Raw genomic sequence first — 24,547 nt, forward strand, 5'->3', positions numbered from 1 at the left:
GGATGTCTCAAATTCATGCAGTACATCCCCAGAAAATGCCACCGCTTTGGGATAAAGTTCTTTGTGCTGTGTGACTGTGAGACGGGGTATATCCTGGATTTTGTCATCTACTCTGCTAGTACAATGGACGTGAACAGGAAAGACCCCCTTGGCTTCTCTGGCTCCGTTGTAAAAGTGCTGATGGAGAGGTATTTTGGTGGTAGTCATGTGCTGTACACAGACAATTACTACACAGCACCGAAACTCTCCAAATACCTGGCTGAACATGGCATTGGCACTGTTGGCACTGTACGGAGCTATAGGAAAGAGTGGCCAAGTTTCCCCGAAGCATCATCATCATCCAAGGGAGATGTGCACCTGAAGAAGTCAGACAAGCTTCTGGCGATCAGGTGGCATGACAAGAAGGTCGTGAATATGATCAGCACCATCCACAAGGGGGAATTGCAGAGAACTGGGAAGGTCAGCTACAGGACGGGAGAGCCAATCATGAAGCCTGATGCCATCATTGATTACAATGTCAATATGAGACTTGTTGATAAATCTGATATGATGATTGGCGAAATCGACTGTCTCAGGAGAAACACCCGATGGTACAGGAAGGCTTGCCTGCACATGCTCGATATGTGCATGCTCAACGCCTTCAAGAAACAAGACACAAGTCGGGGGCATAAGGCAACCATCACTGAGACAGTTTTCCAAGACTGTCGTGCAGCAGCTGCTTGCACGATTTGGTCAGGTAACGGCATTGATCCCGAGGCGACACTCTGACACACAACCTGACCGTCTTGAGTGCCGCAATTACATGAGCCGGCACCAGCTTGTGAAATTGCCTCTTACAGCAGGCGGCAGGTTGTCACAGGGCCGCTGCAGAGTATGTCATAACACCACACGGAGGCCTCGGATGAGAAAAATAAGCACACACCAGTGTCTGGAATGCCAAGTCGCTCTATGTGTAACTCCGTGCTTTGCCGAGTACCACTCTCTGAGTAAATACTGAAAGTGACAGTGATATATAGTGATGCGACAGTGACGTGCTTTACCAATAATTGTATAATGGATAATGTAGTAATAAGGGATAGTTTGCCTAGAAAAAAATGTAAATATCGGCCAGTATAATAAATGATATTGTAATAAGAGAATCTGCGGCACTTGTGTAATTCTGTGATGCGACAGTGACGCAATATAGTAATAAGTGCGGTGTAAATATAATGTATATTGCCCAGATTATATGTAAAATAATATTAGAAGTTAGAAATAATGAAAAGATCGCCTGAAACGTCAGTGAGCGGGTGACGCCGCAGTGAAGTGAGGCGCAGCCGCAATGAAGAGTGTGTGCAGCCGCAGTGAAGTGCCTTTTACCTACCTCAGTGAACACAGAGTGGGTGTTTATCGTATGTACAGTGTTCATATATGTTTATATTACTATTATGAGAGAGTGGTTGGCATTTGGTACTGGTGTGTGGGGCGTAAAATAGTTATTTCACACCCCTCACTTCTAACAGCTCTGCCCGTCCTGTGAAAGTCAACAAAGTCATGAAACCTACATCAATGGAAAGCTGAAGGTTAGTACTTTCTAAGTACTAACCTTCAGCTTATTTTTTTCTCTAACCTTCAGCTTATTTTTTATTTATAAGCTTCAGCTTATTTTTTTCTCTAGCTTTATTCTGTGCAGAGTTATTAAGGTTTAAAGGTTTGTTTACATTTGGCTGAAACCCCCGCGGGAGAGGACAGTCAGACCAAAACAATACCCGCGGTTAAAGGGTTAACAAAATTGATCTAGACCAGATCAAGACTGCTTTTGTTAGTTTGTTTTCACAAAGACAGACGGTCCAGATTTTGACCTTGTCCTCTGGTCTTGACCTTTGTCTGATTGCCCTCAAATCTGACATCTTCCGTTGTTGCCAGACTCGTAACCCTTCCACCAAGTTTGGCTCAAATCAGATAAAAAATGAGTTGATCTTGCCCTGTTTCTTTGGCTATGACATTTCCTTATGGCCTTGACCTTTCAGAGATTGTTCCCCAAATCGAATCCGGCTATTTTTACCTAATATTTAAATCCTTCCACGGTGTTTGGTGACAGTCATATTAAAACTGGTTATTATGTTCTTTCCTCATGACGTTTATTTTTTACTAATTGTAAAAAAAAAAAAAAAAAAAAGTATTCTTTGGCTGACCCTTAACTGTTACACCAAGTCTGATTAAAACTGGATAAAAACGGTATATTTTGCTGACACTCAGTCACAGGATCGAAACTGACCTTGCATTGTGACCTTGACCTTTCATAGAGATATGTCAAAACTGAATCACTTCATACTTCCTTTAGTCTAATTTGAGAGAGAAAAAAAAAAATCTAGGTCAACGTTTGACCAAGCTCTGTGACAGTGACCTTTGACATTTTGTTCCCCTTAAAACGGTAGGCTTCCACATGGGCTATACATACAACCCCTTCCCACACACACAAATATTTACATACACCACTCAGAATATAACAACCACTTTAATCCGTAAACCATGGTTGTTGTGGGATAACAGGACCATCATTAATTGCATTTACCTTACTACAGTCAGGACCCTCATCTCAACCCCGCTCCCTCTCCTTAACACTCCGAATTCATTAACATTTTTACTAGGGTAGAAGGGCTCACCTCATCTGATTAACTCTTTTTTCTTGAATTTTAATTAAAAAAAAAATTCCCCTGAGAGGTCTTGCCGCATATTAAGTGTTCGTGAGCAGGCTGATGTGGTCTTTGCATACGAAAAATTTTCAAAGGCACTGGAATATGAAGTAGCAAGGTAGATCTCTTCATTTACATGTCAGTTACTTGTGACAAGACTAACTTAACGTTAAGGCTTCTAATTGCAATCAGAATTTATTATAATTACTGTACTTGTTTAAAAGAGACCTGATAGTCCAGAGATTACTTGGTGGTTAACCCGCCCCATCCCGACCAATTTTCCACCACTGACTCCCCCCAATCCCGACCATTTTAGGAAAAATTTTTTTTTGGCTCAAACCTTCGCTTTTGGTGAGAAACATCGAAAATTCATAGAGAAATCGCTCATCTGAGGTTTAAAATATTCATTACAGGTAGGAGTACCTCCTTACCTTATTGGGTTTTCTATCAGGCTGCCACCAAAGAAAACGAGTTCTATGGGAGAGTAACTATTTCATACCAATCATAAACGGTATTTATTTATTTACTTGGTACAAATTTTTATGTAGTACAAGAGAGTATTGGTTTTCAAGCAGTAATATAGGCATTATAAGCATTGTATCACTCACTAATACCTGACCTTTTTTTTGCCACATTACCTGATCATCATTTCTAACTGTTTCTTCCTCTAATGCTATGTAAAGTTTGTCCTCCACATTGTCATTGATTGGGTAATCACTCAGGCCCTGAATTTCGTACGGTGGCATGACATGGCTATACTGGCCAGGTCACTGATAACAGGTGAATTGCTGAGACAATGGCATGCAGGGGGGGAGGAGATCATGCTGGGTAAGGCATTGTCCCTGCCTGGCATCTTGTTGAGGAAGGTGTCACGTGTATACTTACCAAAAATGACTCACGAAAATTTAAAATTGTGCAAATTAGGGACCTTGCAATTTTTTCGCGTTTATGTACATTGACGGGATTGGCAGTGACAAAACGTGTGGACGTTAAAGAACGTCGACGGGACACTGCGGGTTAAGCAGTTAAAATATCCACTTTGAAAGACAACTGTGGTGCCTTGCATGCCTAGCTTCGAATCAGCACTAATAAAATATCACTTGATTGATTCCTTCAACATACAGTCTTCCACTGTGACAAAACACTTCCAAGATTTGTTGTCGTCTCAGTAATGTCACCAACAAATATGCCTTACTGGATGCTTGTGTTTAGCTTTCAAGAAGTATCTGTTAGCAGTTGAACATCTACAACTTTCTTTATTAAGAAGTAATGGTTGAAAATATGGTGCTATGTAATTAACAGAAAAAAATTATTTGTGCCTTGTCACCTAAATAGAAGGAATGAGGGGAGAATGAAGAGATTGCATAAAAACAAAAGAGTTCAGGACGATCTAGTGTTGGGACGTTACCTAACATGCGGAAACATTAAAAAAAAAAAAAAATCACAAGCGTAGGTAACAAGATGAGCATCTACATGTCCTCAAAGAATACGAAATGCAACCAACATACTGCATGTGGGTTCATAATTTATATTCAGTTCCAGTTAATAGTCAGATTGACGTCTTATAATATCTACTTAGATATTACGTAGTCAGGCCGGTAATCGAACCCAGGAATATACGGCTGATCATATTTAGTAAAAAGGTTTTTCAGTTCTACAACAAAATATGAAGATGGTTTAAAACGATCCCTTGGTCGGAATGAAAAGTTTTTTGTGGTCTGTGTACTTCAGCTTCCGACTTCCTGTACTTTTCACGGATTATTTCTGTTCATGCATTATGTCTTCAAGTAATCATTAATGAAGGGAACAACTGAAATTTACCTTACCTTCAAGAGAGTCTGGCTTAAAAATATCTTAGCTCCTGTAAACTTTACTTTTTTATATTCTCCTGTCTCTCACAGTCATTTTTTTTTTTTTTTGGGGGGGAGGGGGGTCACTGACTTAGTAGGTACACTCCAACAGTTAGAATCAGAGACTGGGAGAGTTTTTGAAGAAAGGAAGTACAGTGTGAAAACAAGAAGGAGCAACATGATGATGTATAATGACGAGACGAAGAAATAGGAAATCGAGATTAACTTTTCATGAGGTTTAGGATAAGTTATCACATCCAGAGTTATGCAGACAAGTCTAATGGAGTGTACCATACCTTAAGAACGATGAATTTGCATCACTACGTGTGACATTTAGGTCGAAGCGGGAGAGAGGAGAGAGCTAAGAAACAGTTCATACTGACGTAGTGCCCGGGAAGACACAGCTTATCATTACTCTCTTCAACTTCACATGATACATATTGTTTTCTCACTGACTGGACATCCCGAGGGCTAGAAACTTGATCGGGGGGAGAGAGTGGTATTTTGCACACACACGAGAGAGAGAGAGAGAGAGAGAGAGAGAGAGAGAGAGAGGGAGAGAGAGAGAGAGCAAGGTCCAAAGATTACAGAGAGGTCTGGAGTTTGTGGACAGCAAAGCAAACCAGCAGTCACCCTTCTACCGCGTGCCGGACGAATCTAGTCTTCTCTTCTCTCCCTCCCATACATAGTTTAATAACCTATGGTATGTATACCACATTAATGGGCTGAGGGATTATCACAAGGGAAGATCTGGAGCAAGAGGAGTGTTATATGTGTCTGGGGTTCGGCATGGCAGCAGATGAAACTTAGATGCATGTAGTTTTCGTAAATTAGGAAAGAAGGCAATAGTACTAGGGGCGTTGAGATGTGTGTATCTGGAAGGAAATAATAAGAGTTTGCTCAGGTGATCATTGTTGTTTATGAGGGCACAGTGCTTGTCTTGTATGGATGGGAGGCATGGGCCTTTAATGAGGTAGACCGAAGAAGAGAGGAAGTGCTGAAAGTGAACTAACTAAGGTGCACATGTCGGGTAATATGGTTTGCCGGGATAAGAAGTGATTCTGTAAGAGAGAACAGTACCAGTTTTATGGAATTAAGTCAGGATGTGTTACGATGATTGGGAGATGTGAAGATTTTGCCTGATAATGGATTAATAAAGAAAATATATCCAACAGATTAGTAATCCAATGAACGGGGGTGAAGAGGGAGGCATAGAGGGCGAAGTGATACTGTGAAAATTTTTTTAAATAATAGAGGTGTAAGCGTTCTGGCAGGAAAGAGGCTTGTGTGGAACAGGGAAACTGGAATGAAGTAGTTATTGGAAGGATGTTCTTGTCAGTGATCTATACCTGGCAAGAATTTATCGACTGGGGTAAACAGTACATCCGCATGGCGTGGCTGTGGATAGTTTAAAATTACTTTGCTGCGGACCATTACATGAACGGCTGAGAGAGGGATTGAGAGTGGACAAAATTTGTTTGTTTTTTTGTTTTTTTGTTTCGGGCTCTCATCTTTGTGAGCAGGTAACAGTGAGGGCTATTATTAAAAATTATTGTAAAAAATTCGTCTTACCCTGTGAATCGCGAAACGTCTATTGCCTAAAGCCGCATCTCACATGGGGTGGCCTCCACCAATGAATACCCATGCATGACTCCCTGCTCAATAACCTCTGTTCCCATTTAACATTAAAAATAAAAAAAAACACGCTCGTTTACTTTACTGACATATTTTTCAGGCGTATTCCCGTTTAGCCTCTTCTTCTTGCATCCACTCAACTCTAGTAAAGTTTCTGAACCTCAATTGTTACATAAAGCCGATCGCATGTAAAAAATTTGTTTTATGTCAGCTTCCACACCTACTTTGTATGGATACGTTCTTTTAACCGTTTTTCTTTTCTTTACCATGTACAGTAGCAACATTCTGCATTTATTAACATCTTTTGTCTACACCTCAGATTCTTGTTTTCAGCCTTTTTACCCTCCACCTGACAAAGTCAGAGGAGGATATTGTTATCACTAGTGTCAGTCTGTAGTGTTGGATGGCAAGGCATTGAGATTTTTGTTTCCGGCACAAATCGCAGATAGTATTAACTACAAAGTTATGAAATTTCACATAGTTACGTGTCTTACAGTAAATTTTCTTTTGATAGAATGCTGTGTCTTAAGTAATTTTTTTGAAAAAGAAAATCTCAGAGATTCCAGATTGACCTGAGCAAGTAATCTCAAGCCACACATAATAAAGAGTTCAATATAGAGTCATGAAATTTCACATACTTATGTGTCTTATAGTGAACTGGTGCCTCTTCACTGGTAGAATGCTGTGTCTGAATTTTTTTTTTTTTTTTAAATAATGAAAAAGAATTATGTTTCTCAGATTTCAGTACGACCTGCAGTCTCTGTGTTACGCAGAGGGAGGGGGGAGGAGAGGGCCATTATGTGCTTGGTTAGGTGTACAGGGATGTGGGAGTTATGTGCTTAGTCAGGTGCCGGTTTGCAACAGTGTAGCGTAGATGGTGGTGGTGGTGGTGGTGGTGGTGGTGGTGGTGGTGATGATGATGATGATGATGATGATGATGATGACTGTGGTGAGGGTAGTGATGGTGGTGGTGATGAAGATGATGATGATGGTGGTGGTGCTAGTGATGATGGTGGTGTAGTAGTAGTTGTAGTTGTTCCCTAGGCAGTCTGGCCCAACAGAACCAGAGGAGTCCAGAACTACTGCACATAAATCAACTCTCGGCCCTAATTAAGAAAACTTATACAAACAGATAGAAACCATGTACAATACATATTTACAAAAAGTGAAGCAACTCATCCAACAGAACACAATTGACTGAAAGTGCCCAATACCTCTCTATATTACACACGTGCGCTAATCAATTGGTAACTGTCAGGCAAGGCACGTAGTTTAATACAGGGGACATCAGTATAAGAAATAACTCATTCAGAAGCAGGAATTATTTCAAATGTCAGCTGTCAACCCAAATTAAACAATACAAATTGTATATATTTAGTCAATAAAAAGCATAACCACACAGAAAAAACTCACATCACTCTGATCGATCTGGTCTCCCTCAAGAAAGCCATCAATTTATCAGTTATAACAATATTCCCATCACCCAGGATGGTGGAAGGGATGAAGGGGATGTCTGCTGCGCTACATAAGCGAAGCACGTTCACGAATAAGTCGCCGACAGCGAGGGAAGATATGACTGAGCAAGGACGCGGTGATACTGGAATGCTAACGGCGGAGATGAGGTGATACTGGAATGCTTATAGCGAGAATGAGACGATACTGGAATGCTTATAGCCGGGATGAGGTGATACTGGAATGCTTATAGCTCTTTGAAGGAGAATGCAATATTTACCAGATTAAGGGACTGGTTTTCCATGATTTCAAGCGGAAACTAAATATGAACTTATTAAACACAGCAGATGAACTCTCTTACTATAATTTAGACGTGGCATCGCTTCCCTTCATCGTGGAGATATTAACACCCACACCTGCCCTCACTCAGCCCATTAATTATTGTCTTCAAGTGTTCATCTCAAATAATTTTCGTCTTTTTCCACTCTCTTTCACAACGCTCTTTCTCTCCTCGTGCTTTCATCGTATTGCCTGTCACATTTCTGTCTCCCATGCCCCCATAATCGTAACTCTTGCTTTCCCCATCTTGACAGGGCTCATCTCTCTCTCTCTCTCTCTCTCTCTCTCTCTCTCTCTCTCTCTCTCTCTCTCTCTCTCTCTCTCTCTCTCTCTCTCATACACAGTATAAAATAAGAGCCTTCTCTGCAGCAGACTTATTGCAGCACAATAGAGACCATCTACAACAAACAGACTGCAGTGCAATAGAACCTGTTTGCGAACACGCTGCAAGACAATAGATATTCTTTGCAACACGTATAGCAAAGCAGATAGTCTGTAACACTGTGTAAAACAACTGAATTTTTTCTGAAACATACATTAACCACAAAGCACTCAGAGAACCCATACCACCGCCAATGCCAGTGCCATTAAAATGGATCCAGATCTGGATCCGTGGAGATATTGTGTGGAATACATAGGATCCGGATCCGCCCCAAATTTTAATTAATTGCTTCTCGAAATATGGCCCTTTCTACCACAAATTTTTTTGAAATTCACCGAGTATTTTTGGAGATATTGTTTTCAATACTCCAGATACTGAACCGGATATGCCCCCAAGGTTAATCAGTTCTTTCTTGGCCCATGGCCAACCCTTCCACAAATTTTCATTGAGATTCATCGACAACTTTTGAATATATGGTGTGGACAAACAGAAACAAACAGACAAACGTATGTGAATACATAAACCCCCTCCAACTTCTCTCGCGGAGGTAATACTCAACAAAGACACTTGGGATACACTCATTGCAATATAGCAGAATCTTGGGGTTGGCAGAATACCTGTCGCGGGGTGGTGTAGAAGAGAAATAGGATGGTAGGAAAACTCACTGGGCTAAATCAAGGTACGGACAGTGATGAGCGGGATGACAGAGGATTGCATTGGGCGGTACCGTGAAGGCGATGTTCCACCACTGATGGAAACAATAAGCGAGTTAGGACAGTCTTGGAGTGGTATGAAATAATGTGGTGAGAAGGAGCAAACGAGAGAGCAATAGAAGAAACTAGTCTGTGGTGCATTTGTGTGCGTGTGTGTGTGTGTGTGTGTGTGTGTGTGTGAAGCGGGGGAAGAAGTCATATGAAAAAAATGGCATGTTGAAAAATGTAGCAATATGTATAGATGTTGCTAGAATGGAGTGAAGAGAAGTATGTGAATCAAGGATGTCGTATTTTCTCTCATTTTCCCGCCATCTTCATACGATTATATTAGGACTATTAATCAGTTCTTTTTGAACCGCAGATATTAGGTGTGTTTCCTTAACGACTTCCATTGCAGATGTCTTCCAAGAATTGAATTAATTCCGTCCGATGGTAACACGAACACATTAAGACATCATCGGATTGGTCGCACTAATCGAAACAATGTGGCACTGCACAAGACAAAAACATATCCCATTGGATCCGCCTATCGGCTCACAGTCGCGAAGCTCATATGTCCCTACCCGGGGGTTCCCTAGTTTATAAAGACTTGAAAAATCCAAGTTCTGTCCAGTACTCGGGACACTGGGCTCCAATGGGTTAAATATGTATAGAGAGTGTTACGGAACAGCGAAAGATAATGTACGCTTTAAGTGAGAATACTAAAAATCACTACTGTCCCGTAAAGTTCCAGGTTCAAAACAAAGAGTTAGGTAAAATTACAATTTAAAGTTTAATGCTCAAACTAACTACAAAACATTCAGGACTCATAAGGATAATGTAATGGCAAAAACAGGTTAAATATATGGTTAACTGCAATAGACTCTATTAACATGAAATTAGCAAGAGTAAATTTACCTAAGTCAGCCCTGATAAAATGAAAATACACTGGGTAATGCTCAGTTAATGCAAGATAAATTATTACAAATACAAAATATTATTAATGATGACTGACAAAGAACCCTTACACAAATTACAAAACCCTTACTAGGCCTAAGAATTAACTTTATGCTATACAGTACAAGAACAAAATGCAACAACAGTTATACTCAAATTACACACAGCTGCTAGATGGTTGGAGACTTCCTGAGAAACTCACAATAATAACTGTACAGGGGAGGACAGAGATGTGAACAAAATGAGGAGCAGATCTAAGTGGCCATGATGCAGAGACTGAGCTCATTATATAGGGGCCAGCAGAGCTTGATACAACTTGTAAGAAGGACGCGCAAATGAAGCCATGGGGACAAAGAGTTGACAATCCCGCACTGAACAACAGAAAGGACGACTTACTCTACTATAACGGTAGAAGGGGGGGACTGAGGCAGAACACGCTCGTGAACAAACATGCAGCATACTGTGCGTTAAAATTACACAAAGGATGATGAAATCATAGGCTATGTAACACCTCCCCACAAAGAAAAAAGAAATTTACAAAGGAAATTTCTTATTACTCTAAAACAATCTGTACATGGCGTTACAGAACATGCAAATGTCTTTCCTAATGTTACAAAACATGAGATCTCCCTAGCACGTTCAGTCATAGGTACTTGCCAGTATCCCTTTAACAAATCAAACTTACTTATGTACCTAGCCTTTCCAATCTTGTCTATGCAATCTTCCACACGAGGGAGAGGGTAAGTGTCTGTTTTGGTTATCTGATTAACACGTCTGTAGTCAATACAAAGCTGCTGTGACCCCCCTGGCTTAGGGACCAGAGTGACAGGAGAACTCCACTCGCTCTGACAGGGCTCAATCATCTTGTGGTCCAACAGGTAGCCAAGCTCCTTCTGGATGAGAGGAACTTTCACTGGGTTCACACGGTAAGGAGGCAATTTAATTGGCTTTGCGTCTCCAACATCGACATCATGCATCAACACAGTGGTTCTTCCTGGAGTGGCACAGAACACTTGCGGGTACTCCTGCAGTAATGCAGAAAACTCCTGCCTTTCCTCGGGAGGTAGGTGAGAAAGCTTAGTCTGGAGATCATTCATGATATCAGGATTCTTCCCCAAACTATCACTCAGGCTCATACTGCATGGGAGAGCTTCACTTGCAGACTCGGGTGGAACAGCTACAGTGCAGACTGGATTATTTTTGTCCCGCCTGTGATATAACTTTAGCATGTTGATGTGACATAGTTGCTTGTTCTTTCTACGATCTGGTGTGGCGATGACATAGTTGTCGTCACTGAGTTTCTTCTCCACGAAAAAAGAACCACTAAACTTGGCTTGAAGAGGTTGCCCATGCACTGGTAGCAGAATCAAAACCTGATCTCCTGGCTGAAAGTGGCGTAACCTGGACTTCTTATCATAACAAGTCTTCATCATCTCCTGAGCAGCTCCTAAATTCTCTCTCGCCAGCTGTAATGGAGTGGACAGCCGTTCTTTGAACTTCATCACATACTCCAGCAGGTTGAAGTCATCTTCCTCCGACAGTCAGCATTCCTTGAGTAACTTAAGGGGTCCTCTTACTTCATGGCCAAACAGTAGTTCAAAAGGTGAGAAGCTCAGTGATTCATTTGGAGATTCTCTTGCAGCAAACACAACGAATGGAAGACCTTTATCCCAGTCTTTCTGATGTTCCAAACAGTATTTCTTGAGCATCGATTTGAGTGTTTGATGATATCTCTCCAACGCTCCTTGGGTCTGGGGATGGTAAGCTGAAGACGTAATCTGGGTGATGCCCAACTCTTTCAGAGACTGCTTGAAAACATTCGACATGAAATAACTTCCCCGGTCTGACTGTACCTCCTTGGGCAGACCAAACGTTGTGAAGAACCCTAGCATTTCCTTAACCAGGTTCTTTGCTGAGATATTTCTAAGTGGAATGGCTTCAGGATAACGAGTAGCCATATCAATCAGGGTCAACACATAAGGAAATCCTGAAGAAGTCTTAGGAAGAGGGCCCACAATATCCACCAACACACGGGTGAATAGCGCCTCAAAAGGAGGAATGGGAACTAGAGGTGCAACCTTTTCGGTCTGATTACACTTCCCCACAACTTGACAGGTGTGACAAGACTTACAATACCAGGAAACATCCCTGAAGATACCTGGCCAGTAGAAGTGTTTCAAAATGCGTGCCACAGTCTTCCTCACTCCAAGGTGTCCTGCCAAACTGGAATCATGAGCCACTCTAATGATATCCTGCCTACAAACACGAGGGATGACAACTTAATGTACAACCTCCCATTCACAGTTGGCTGATGCTGTTGGGGGTCTCCACTTCCTCATAAGTACTCCTGACTTTACATAATAACAAGTAGAAGCACTAGCTGACTCTTCCTCACTGCAAGCAGAGTTAGCTAGACCTTTCAACTCAGGGTCAGCAACCTGCAACTTAACCAACTCTTGACGAGACAAATTATCAACACTACACGGTACTGCCTCATCTGGTGAGTGGTCCAAATTAGCAAGAAAAGTGTCAGCTAGGATAACATCATCATCATCATTATCCTCAAAGTCACCAGTAACTTTAGACTTAGCCCTAGTGACAGCACATGCAGGGAACACATCAGGGACATCACAATCCTGGGACGCAGCCACTGGCTCACTAGACAACTGAGGAGCTGGACACACTTGACTTCCACCAATATCATTTCCAAGTAAGAAAGTTACACCTGACATTGGGAGTGTCTCAACCAACCCAACCATAACGGAACCATTAGCAAAACCAGACTCTAAATTCACTCTGCACAGAGGGACAGAGAAGTAATTATTCCCTACACCTTGTAAGATTACAGTTTCATCAGAGGAATTAACATTAGAGCCTAGAACACTGGTCAGCATAAGGGATTGGCAAGCACCTGTATCACAATATATTTTAACCGATTTCCTGTCATTACTGTCCAGAGGACTGACAAAACCATCAGACAGGAAATTAGCACATGAACTCTTGAGAGTGTCACCCACGTTACTGCTCAAAAGAGGAGCTCCATCCTAAGAATTTAAGTTACCCCTCAAAGCAAGGTCAGTTAACTCAGTTAAAGAATTCTGGGAACTCTCAAGATTGGACACTAGACCAATTGACTGAATATTTAAAGACTCCTATTTGTTCACATCACGCTGTCTCCTGAAACATTTCTCCGTAGTATGACCAAGCTTACTACAATAAGTACATTTACTTTTCTGAAATCTAGAGGTGGAGCTGGTATTTACTTCCTGAAAAACACCATCTTTATTCTCTTTCATGTTACCTGTACTCTGAGTAGAGGCAACGTACTTACTCTCAGCTTTCCCTTTTTCTCTAGAATATCTTTTGTGAGTGAGAACATATTCATCAGCTAAAACTGCAGCATCAGACAAATTATCTATTCTTCTCTCATCAAGATATAGGCTTACATCTTTATAAATACACCTCTTGAAGTCCTCCAGCAAAATCATCTGCTTAAATTTACCAAAATCAGAATCCACATTCTTAGAATTTAACCACTGCTCTAACAGATCTTCTTTGATTTTTGCATACTCAACATGGGATTGCTTATCTTGCTTGTAAGTTGTCCTAAATTTTACTCTATAGGCTTCAGGAACAAGCTCATAGGCCATAAGAATCAAGCTCTTAACTACATCATAATTATCAGATTGATCCTGAGGCAAAGATGCATAAGTTACTTGAGCTTTACCGGTGAGAACAGTTTGAAGGAGTACTGGCCAATACTTTTTTGGCCAATTAAAACCTGTAGCTACCCTCTCAAACAACTGAAAATACTTTGTTAAATCAGATTCATTAAAAGGAGGGACAAGTTTAATATTTTTAGCCACATGAAAATCATCAGAGCTAGATGATCCAGTTCCACCTTGTTTCATGCGATACTCATGGTCTGCCTGAATCCTAGCAAGTTCAATTTGTGCCTGAGCCTGTACCTGTGCCTCTTGAATACGAGCATTTGCCTGAAATTCAACTTCCTGAATACGAGCCTGAGACTCCGCCTCCTTAGCATTTGCTTGAAATTCAGCCTCCTGAATACGAGCCTGAGACTCTGCCTCCTTAGCCTGAGACTCCGCCTCCTTAGCCTGAGACTCCGCCTCCTTAGCCTGAGACTCAGCCTCCTTAGCACGTGCTTGAAATTCAGCCTCCTTAACACGAGCCTCCTGCAGGGCTAGCTGGAACTTAGCTAATTCAATCTGCGTTTGCTCATTTGGAGGAGTTACATTAAACAAGCTTTTATTAATCATGCCAACAATTTAATCTTTAGAATGATGAGAGTGAACTGCAATTCCCAATTGTTGAGCAACAAGCTTAAGTTCATTCGTTGTTCTGTTTTCTACATTACACACTGTTTGCACATTTGACAAAAAATCCTTGGCTTCATCAAGCGTAGTAATAGTAGACATCATGAATAAGTAACAGTCACAAAATATCAAGCAATATCCTTATGATAATATCATGAATATCCTGGCGAGGTCGCCAAATTTATGTTACGGAACAGCGAAAGATAATGTACACTTTAAGTGAGAATACTAAAAATCACTACTGTCCCGTAAAGTTCCAGGTTCAAAACAAAGAGTTAGGTAAAATTACAAGTTAAAGTTTAATGCTCAAACTAACTACAAAACATTCAGGACTCATAAGGATAATGTAATGGCAAAAACAGGTTAAATATATGGTTAACTGCAATAGACTCTATTAACATGAAATTAGCAAGAGTAAATTTACCTAAGTCAGCCCTGATAAAATGAAAATACACTGGGTAATGCTCAGTTAATGCAAGATAAATTATTACAAATACAAAATATTATTAGTGATGACTGACAAAGAACCCTTACACAAATTACAAAACCCTTACTAGGCCTAGGAATTAACTTTATGCTATACAGTACAAGAACAAAATGCAACAACAGTTATACTCAAATTACACACAGCTGCTAGATGGTTGGAGACTTCCTGAGAAACTCACAATAATAACTGTACAGGGGAGGACAGAAATGTGAACAAAATGAGGTGCAGATCTAAGTGGCCATGATGCAGAGACTGAGCTCATTATATAGGGGCCAGCAGAGCTTGATTCCATTTGTAAGAAGGACGCGCAAATGAAGCCATGGGGACAAAGAGTTGACAATCCCGCACTGAACAACAGAAAGGACGACTTACTCTACTATAATGGTAGAAGGGGGGGACTGAGGCAGAACACGCTCGTGAACAAACATGCAGCATACTGTGTGTTAAAATTACACAAAGGATGATGAAATCATAGGCTATGTAACAAGAGATAGATAGATAGATATAGATATAGATACATATATATATATATATATATATATATATATATATATATATATATACAAAATCATCCCTGGCCATTAGAAGCCCACTGATGAACAAAGACTTCTCACAACCTTCTCCACGAATTTCTTGCTTACGCCAGGCTCTGCTAGGTTTTGCCTGCAAACTTCTCCATCTCTTCTCTCCACCTGCTGTCTGACCTTTTTCTGCTGCGCTTGCAGTATGTTGAAGTTCAGGCAGTCCAGATACACACACACACACACACACACACACACACACACACACACACACACACACACACACACACACACACATATCTATCTATCTATCTATGTACCGTATAGACATATCTGTCTACCTATCTATCTATCTATATCTATCTATCTATGTACAGTCTCTCTCTCTCTCTCTCTCTCTCTCTCTCTCCCTCTGTATATATAATATCACTCGTCATAATCATCATCTGGACCTCCTTCCGAGCTCTAGGTCAGGGTGAGGAGTAACAGTGTCCAGACATCCCAGATTTGCCCACTCCAATGAAACATGTTTCCATTCATTCATCACTCAAGCCCCCGGAATCCTGGCTCTATCTGATACGCCATAAACATTCACCACGTTCTGTAGCTTCATATAAACGTATCCGATAGAGTCAATCCGGATGCTGTCACGTTAAAATGGGGTGCCAAATCCATGATCATGCACTTCTCACAATATTCATCCAACCAGCTCGATCTCTTGTTAGTCCCCTAGCCTCACCGACTTCCAAACTTCTCTTCCTTACACACTCATCCACTGTATCCCTCCACCTTCTCCTTGGCCTACCTCGCCTCCTCCCTCCTTCAAATTTGCTCAGATATACCTTTTTCTCCACTCTATTGATATTCATTCTCTGCACATGACCATACCATCTCAGTACACTATTTTCGATTCTGGTGTCCATAGACTTCCTCACTCAGCATCTTTCACGAATCACATAATGTCGTATCCTGTCCACTCGCTGTACTCCACATACATTCCTCAGCAGTCCCATCTCTATTGCTCTTACTCTTAACTTTTCATTTTGATGCCACACCATAGTCTCACATCCATTAGTTAAAGTTGGCACTAACACTCCTTCATGTAAGCCTCGTGTAGCTGCTACACTCAAGAGTCCGTTTCTTATCAAGACCTTCATTGCACCAGCTACTTTTCTTCCTTGTGTCACTCTGCTTTCCACTTCTTTTGCACATTTTCCCCTCATTTCTGTCACTGTACCCAGGTATTTGAACTCTCTCACCGATTCCAGTCTCTCTCCATTCACTGTAACATCGCACTGGGAGTCACCTTCTCTCTCGGTAACCATCACTTTACTCTTTTCGACATTTACTCTCAAGGCACGACGCTCACAGACATCAGCAAAACTATAGTCTACCAAGTTCTTGTCCGATATTTGCAAGTAGTATTGCATCATCAGCATACAAGAAATTTGAGATATTCCATTCATCACCATTCAACGCCATCCCCCTCTCCATTACTCGTGTTTTTACTTCTCTCATCACCCCATCTATATATACATTGAACAATCATGGGGACATCACGCAACTTTGTTGCACGCCCACACCGATCGTGAACCATTCACTTAGATGCCCATTAACCCTTTACACATGCTTCACTACCATCATAAAAACTCTTGACGGCACCTAGCAGCGTACCATTTACACCGTACATGCGCAAATCTTTCCACAGTCCTTCTCTGTCTACTTTGTCGTATACTTTTTCCAGATCCATGAATGCCATAAAAATCTTATAGTCCTTCTCACAAGCCTTCTCCACTATCAGTCTTACTATAAATATTTGATCCACACATCCTCTGCCACTCCTAAAGCCACCCTGTTCATCACTCACTAGGGCTTCTGATATCTCTTACTTTCTCTATAATACTTATTCCAAATACCTTCCCTACCACATTCAGTAAACTTATGCCACGATAATTCTTGCACTCACTTCGCTCACCTATATTTTTGTGCAGGGGTTCAATCACAGCCTTTTTTTTACTCTGCTGGCACAGTTTCACACATCCATACCTTCTTACATATCTCCAACAAGCCCTTCATTCCTCTCTCTCCACCACACTTAATAGTCTCTGCATACACACCGTCAACCTCAGCTGCCTTCCCATATTTCAGACGCTTCACAGCTCTCTTTCCTGGCACTGCATTCCTTCTTTGCACACCCCCAGAACCAAGCATGTTTACAGTGGCTCTGCTCTCTATATTTCCATTCTTCACGCTTTCAAGATACTCTTTCCATCTGGTCCTTACTTCATCCCCATGGATTAATAATATACCACTTACATCCTTCACACCTTCCCATTTCTTTCCGTTTTCACTTCTACCTTTCTGCACCTCTTTTCAGAACGACTTCCTATTTATAGAGTAATTTGCATTCATTTTTCTTCCTAGATCATAATTTACCTCCTCGTTTTTCCTCTTCACTAGTTTGTTTACGTGTTTCTTGCTCTCAGTATATTCAGTTCATATTTCAATTGAACCCCTGTCCTGTAACCACTCTAGCCACTTCTTCCTCTTTTTCTCCACTGCTCTCTTATCCTCTTCATCCCACGATGCTGTACCTTTCTTCTTTTTTGTTACTCTTGCCACACCACACACCGCTTCTGTCATTTCTAACTAAGCAATCCCTATATGCATTCCACAGGCTGTCCAGATCCATTTCGTCCCAATTCACTGATTCTAACTCCTCCCCTTCTTTGGTCCTGTATTCATCTGCCATTTCTTTGATCCTCTGTTTCTCGGCTTTCAGTCTTTCTCCCTGACTGCTACCTTCTCTCATGGTCCACCTCACTCCACTCAGTTTGATCTTGCATACCACAGTCGCATGATCTGACAGACCTCCACATCGTCTTCTCACGGTCCTTGGATCAGCAACCATTCCCATCATCGACCTCTCTACGAGCACGTAATTAATCAGGCTTCTTTCAACACGGTCCCCGTTCACTCTATACCATGTATATATACGTGCATCTTTGTGTTTGAAATACGAGTGACAAATGCACAACTTCCTTTCCTGACACATATCCTTCAGTCGCTTCCCATTATCATTTTCTCCTGGTACTCCATTACAACCCATTATGTTATCCTCAGGACCAGTGCCTACTCCTCCATTCATATCGCCCATTACGATCACTTAACAGCCCCTGGGTATTTCTCCCACTGATTCATCCAGTTCATCCATAAACCGTTCTTTCTTTCTCTCACGCCTGTCCTCACACGGTGCACCGTCACTTTCACCTTCTCAGACCTGAACTTGACATACATACACCTTGAGCTGACACATTTGTAATCTCTCATTCCACTGTGCCACACCTCATTCACCAACAAGGCAACTCCTTCCTTGCATCTTCTTCGACCATTCATGTCCGATCTTACACATTTCACACCCTCCCACTCCTCCACTTCGCACCCTTTCATCATTGTTTCACACAATGCCATCACGGCATATCTCGCACTCTTGAACACATTCACTACTTCCACCCTCTTGCTGTCCTCATTCACACCTCTCACATTCCAAATGGCCACACGAGTCTGCTCATTTGGTTGGGGCCCTGGGCTGGTAATCACTATTGGGCCCTGCGAGGCTTTACGAAACAACTTCCATGATTAAGTTATTTTAGACAGGGGAATCTGAGGGACACTTAACCCGGCCAAAAAAAAAGGTTATATGGTTACCACCCAGCGTAGTAAACGGGTGTACAGGAAACCGTTTGGCTTGTCACTCAGTGTAGAGACCATTAGGCATCCCTACACTGAGTGAGCGGATGCTGGGAGCCTCCATCCACCACAGTGTGTACTGTGTATAGATAGATAGATAGATAGATAGATAAATAGACACACACACACACACACACACACACACACACACACGCACACATTTTATATATATATATATATATATATATATATATATATATATATATATATATATATATATATATATATATATATATATATATATATATATATATATATATACTCGTATAATGTATATATTTAGATATGTAGTGCTAATCTTGTTTACACCTACAGCCCTGCAGCCTATGTAGGTATACAACAAGGATACCAAAAATGGCGCAATCGAGGGTGGTGTAGGAAGACGGAATTTCTCTTGAGGCAGCCACTCAGGCTTCGACACGAGAAAGGGGGAGGGAAATTCCAGAAGTATAATTGTCTCAGCTGTATCAAATCTTGTCCAGACTCTCTGAAGATGGATTCTGTGTTGCCCGAAACGTAAGAGAAAGTAAGGAAATCAAGCTCTAACCTGTGTTTCCTTCTCAACCAACATTTCCATTTGTAATGGATCAACTGCATATTAAATATTACATTATGGAAAGCTTTTTGAGATATTGGGAGCATATTGTCTAGAGTAATAAAATACTATGAGAGAGAAATTTAGAGCTAATTTGTCACGTGAACTTAACATTGGAAAATAATAATCTCTGGTTTCTAACAAAATGGTACAAAATGAATTGGAACAAAGATGACGTAATACTGGAGTCGAGAGAATAAAGTTTACTGATGTAAATGTCATTAGGGAATGAGGGTATAGATATACAGTGTGATTTATGGAGATCATTACAAGAGAGTGCCAATATCTCCTTCAGGACGGGGGCTTCCAAATAAACTGAATAAAATTGGTTGGCGGTAGTAATAACATATTTTGAAGAATGCCACCTCACTGAATGAACTGAGATTGGAGGATACTGACAGAATATACTTTTCTCACTCTCTCTCTCTCTCTCTCTCTCTCTCTCTCTCTCTCTCTCTCTCTCTCTCTCTCTCACTGTATGCAGGCCCAAAGGGAGCCACAGGGGATCATCAGTAATCTTCCGCGCTGCTGGCTCCGCTAGTGGTGCTAAAAGTTCCTCAGCGCCAAGGTTTAAATGAGGCCGATGAAAAGCAGGGACTCTCGACGGCGACAATTTACTAATACCGGTAGTCTTGCTATCCCTCCACGGTACCGGCCTTTTTCCGGCGACCAGGCCAAGGCAGAGGTAGTGCTGGCGGAAAGGGTAGGGGACAGCTGTTATTATACTCTGGTGTAGATGAACTTAAGTCTGTAGTTGTTTACTGTCGCATGAATGTTTTTGTTTGGCAGATGTGGAACTGTTGAAATTACAAGAATCTGTTTTCACTAACAATTTGTCAAATGGACAATTTTTAATTCACTGCGCTGTCTCAGTACTGCAGCTACCTCATTTCTTTCACCAACTAACATTAACTCAGATATTTTTATAAATATATACCAGGTGAGTGCAAGTTTTTGCGGATAACACATTTTCTCTCTCTGGCTGTTGTAAATGCAAAATGGAGTATTGATTCTGGTATTCATCCATCCATCCATCCATCATCCAATCCTACATTGCCCCAAGAGGAGCGTAGGAGCCCGGGGCTAGACAGTTGGTCTCGACATTTAAGATGAGAGTGACCAGCCTCACTCATCCCTGAGTGGCATTGCATGAGCAATCAACCCCAACCATCCCTTGGATATAAACCTTCTCCGGCTCAATCCGACTGGAGCGCAATAATTACCCACTAACCACCAGGTGCCAAAATTTGGTTATATGGTTACCATCCAGCGCAGTTTATGGTTTCCTGGTGTACAGGAAACCATTTGGCTTGTCACTCAGTGTAGAGTCATCCACAGGCAGAAGGAAAAGGAAAGAATGAAGGAAGGAAAGACAGAAGAGGGAGTGTAAAGTCACCCGTAGGCAGAAGGACAAGGAAAGAATGAAGGATAGAAAGACAGAAGAGGATGGAAGGAAAGAAGGATGGAGGAGAGGAAAGGGCAGACACCCGAGAGCAGCACTACATCGAGTGAGTGGAATGTGAGCGCCCCCACCTACCACGGTATTCACATTATGAAAATACATAATTACATTTTTCCAAACATCCCTTTACGAATTCCAGTGAAAGGAAATAGACTGAACTGGCATCCCACCACTCTCTCTCTCTCTCTCTCTCTCTCTCTCTCTCTCTCTCTCTCTCTCTCTCTCTCTCTCTCTCTCTCTCTCTCGTAGAATAGCCGATTTTTTAACAGCATAATCGGCAAGGATAATGATCCAGAAGATATACTCCTCAACCCTACAATAACTTCCAGAATTATTATAGCACTTAATAAGGTACATAGTGTTTTGTCTTAACGTTTTACTTTCTGTAGGTCTATGCAACTGCAGGTTATTAAATTATGTATTTTTACACAGAACCAACAAACTGTCATCCCTTAGATGCTTCCACAACGTCTTTAGCAAAGGCAGTTGGAATGGATTAATCAGTAACATACGGATGTGGTATCTGATTTGATTATTGACCTGAAAGACTGACGAAGAGAGTGTATTGAGTGAGGTGGAGGGAGGGAGAGGGAGGGGGAGGCCGAGGATAAGATGGAGGGATGGGGTGGAGAGATATATGAGAGAGGGGGGTGTAAGTTGGGAGCAGGGCAGTGAAATGGCGGGGGACAGGGCGACGTGGAGGCGATTTGTTTGTGGCCACCCCGAACGGGATTGAGGCGTCTGGCAATAGATAGATACATAGATAGATAGATAGATAGACTTGTTCAAATAAATGCTTGAAAAATTATATTAGTAAATAAAATCCGTGTAAAAAGCCAGACGTATGTACGATGGTGCGAAGGCTACAGTGCGTGTGGATGGTGAACTAAGTGAATTTTTCTCTTTGAAAGTTGGTTTGAAACAGGGATGTGTCATGTCTCCATAGTTGTTCAATCTGTACATGGATGGGGTAATAAAAGAGGTACAAGGTAGGGTAGTGGATGTTGGAGTGGCCCTGGTGAGAGAGGATAGTGTTTGGAAACTCCCTGTACTGTTGTTTGCAGATGATACTGTGTTGTTGAGTGAAGACGAAGGGGAGCTGCAAGGCTTTGGTGGATGAGTTTGAGAGAATGTGTAAGAAACGGAATCTAAAGGTGAATGTAGGGAAGAGTAAAATGATGGTCTTTGAGAGAGGTGAAGTTAGTGAATGTACAGCGAGGTTGGATGGTGAGGAATTAGAAAATGTGAGTACGTTTAAGTACTTGGGTAGTGTGACGAGTAAGGATGGAGGTTTGGAGGGTGAAGTGCTTGAAAGGGTACAGCAGGGAAGAAAGGTTGCTGGTTCTTTGAAAGCAGTGATAAGAACAGGGAAGTGAGCATGGAAGTGAAAAAGTTACTACATGACAGTATTGTGATACCAACTCTAACGTACGGAAGTGAAGCTTGGACATTGTTGGAAGGACACAAGTCAAGAGTGAGAGCAGTGGAAATGAGTTATTTAAGAGGAGCCTGTGGAGTCACGTGGAGAGACAGGCTGACGAACGAGGATATGAAGGAGCGTTGTGGTGTTGATGTGGATGTGATAGGAAGCGTTATGACGAACACACGGAGGTGGTTTGGCCATGTGGAGAGGATGGAGGGTGAAAGACTGACGAAGAGAGTGTATGTGGGTGAGGTGGAGGGGGGAAGAGGGAGGGGCAGGCCGAGGATGAGATGGAGCGATGGGGTGGAGAAGTATATGAGAGAGGGGTGTGTGAGTTGGGAGCAGGGCAGTGAAATGGCAGGGGACAGGGCGACTTGGAGACGATTTGTTTGTGGCCACCCCAAACTGGATTGAGGCGTCTGGCTATATATATATATATATATATATATATATATATATATATATATATATATATATATGCCAACGGCCATACCACGTTGAGTACACCGCTTCCCGTCCGATCAGCGAAGTTAAGCAACGTTGGGTCTGGTTAGTACTTGGATGGGTGACCGCCTGGAAACACCAGATGCTGTTGGCATAACGTTCTCCCTACGTTTCAAGTGGGGTTGGTGGAGAATTAGTGCCCCTCCCTGTAAAACAATTAACTCTAAGCCTTGGCCACCCCGTTTGGGATACATGGCGTCTGGCAATGAATGAATGAATATTATTACACTCACTGCAAATTTATCGTAGTAAGAGAGAAAGTATGTAGGATCACTGGCCGTTTGCTATAAAATTTCGGTCTAATTCATTTCATAATTAGGTATTGCAGGCATTTGCAGAACAGTGTTCGTTTCAGCAACAAAAGACTCTTTGAGAGAGAGAGAGAGAGAGAGAGAGAGAGAGAGGGAATGATTCTGAGTCACAATTGATTGTCAAATCATCTGCTTAAAATACCCCCCCCCCAAAAAAAAAAAAAAAAAAAAATCAACCATGGCATTCTGACAGTTTGCAAGCTATGAGGACATGATTGCTAGTAGTGTTGTCGCTCATTTGTGTTTTATATTAGGAAAATATTCTGGGATGTTTTTGTTCAGGAAATTATTTACAGATTAGAATACTGTAAGAAAAATATTGGAGTCCTACCATTCCAATGAGTTGATGGATTTCCATGTACAGAATACAGTCATGTTCTTTTTTATAATCTGCTATTTAACTTCACCTTCATCATCATCATAATCAACCATGGCAAGCCCACTGTTGAACAAAGGTGTCCCCCAACCTTTTCAACGAATTCCTTGACTGAGTCAATATCTGTCAGGATTTGCCTGCAAACTTCCCTATCTCATCTCTCCACTTCCTCTCTGGACTTTTTTTGCTATGCATGCAATCTCTTGAACTCCATTCAGTCAGCCTCTTGCTCCATCGGAAATCCCATAATCTTGCTACATAACCTGCCCAAGCCCATTTCTTTTCATTTATAACTTCTATAATGTTTTGGACTTCAGTCTGCTCTCACACCCAAGTTGATTTTTTCCATTCTCTTAAAGATATTCTCAACACTGACCTTTCCATTGCTCTTTGAGAAATGATTATTTTGTTTTCCATTGATTCTGTCAATTTCCACGTCTTAACAACCGTACGCCATGGATGAGATTATACATTCATTATATACTTTTCGTTTCATACATTCTAGCAAACTGCTTTTCGTGGTGTCTCCATGTTTACCGAAAGGTTTCCGTCCAGTGCGACTTTTTATCTCGTTTTCATAGTCGTCTGTTAGGTTTAGAATTTGGCTCAAGCAATTGTATTCCTCAGCTTCTCAAGAATTTATTTTGATGGTATTCTTTGGAGTTTTTGGACTGAAGATTTAGTTTTGCTATGGTTCATTATTAGCACTACTCTTTAACCTTTTCCATTTAGGTCTTTAGCATTTCTTGCAATGCCTCTGCTGTTTCTGAGAGTAGGACAATATAATGTGCAAATCTTA

The 24,547-nt window shown here is 41.5% G+C and overlaps 1 non-coding gene across 1 annotated transcript; it reads left to right on the top strand.

Annotated features, from left to right (window-relative positions):
- Window positions 1-23,036: 23,036 nt before the first annotated feature.
- LOC145401524 (5S ribosomal RNA) lies at window positions 23,037-23,155 on the top strand. The gene has a single exon (XR_013897615.1). It is a non-coding gene; the product is annotated as a 5S ribosomal RNA (ribosomal RNA).
- The last annotated feature ends 1,392 nt before the right edge of the window (window positions 23,156-24,547 follow it).

The sequence above is a fragment of the Coenobita brevimanus genome, chromosome 55, assembly GCF_032717465.1.
Source record: "Coenobita brevimanus isolate Jiangsu-jjx chromosome 55, ASM3271746v2, whole genome shotgun sequence".
NCBI classification, from domain to species: Eukaryota; Metazoa; Arthropoda; class Malacostraca; order Decapoda; family Coenobitidae; genus Coenobita; species Coenobita brevimanus.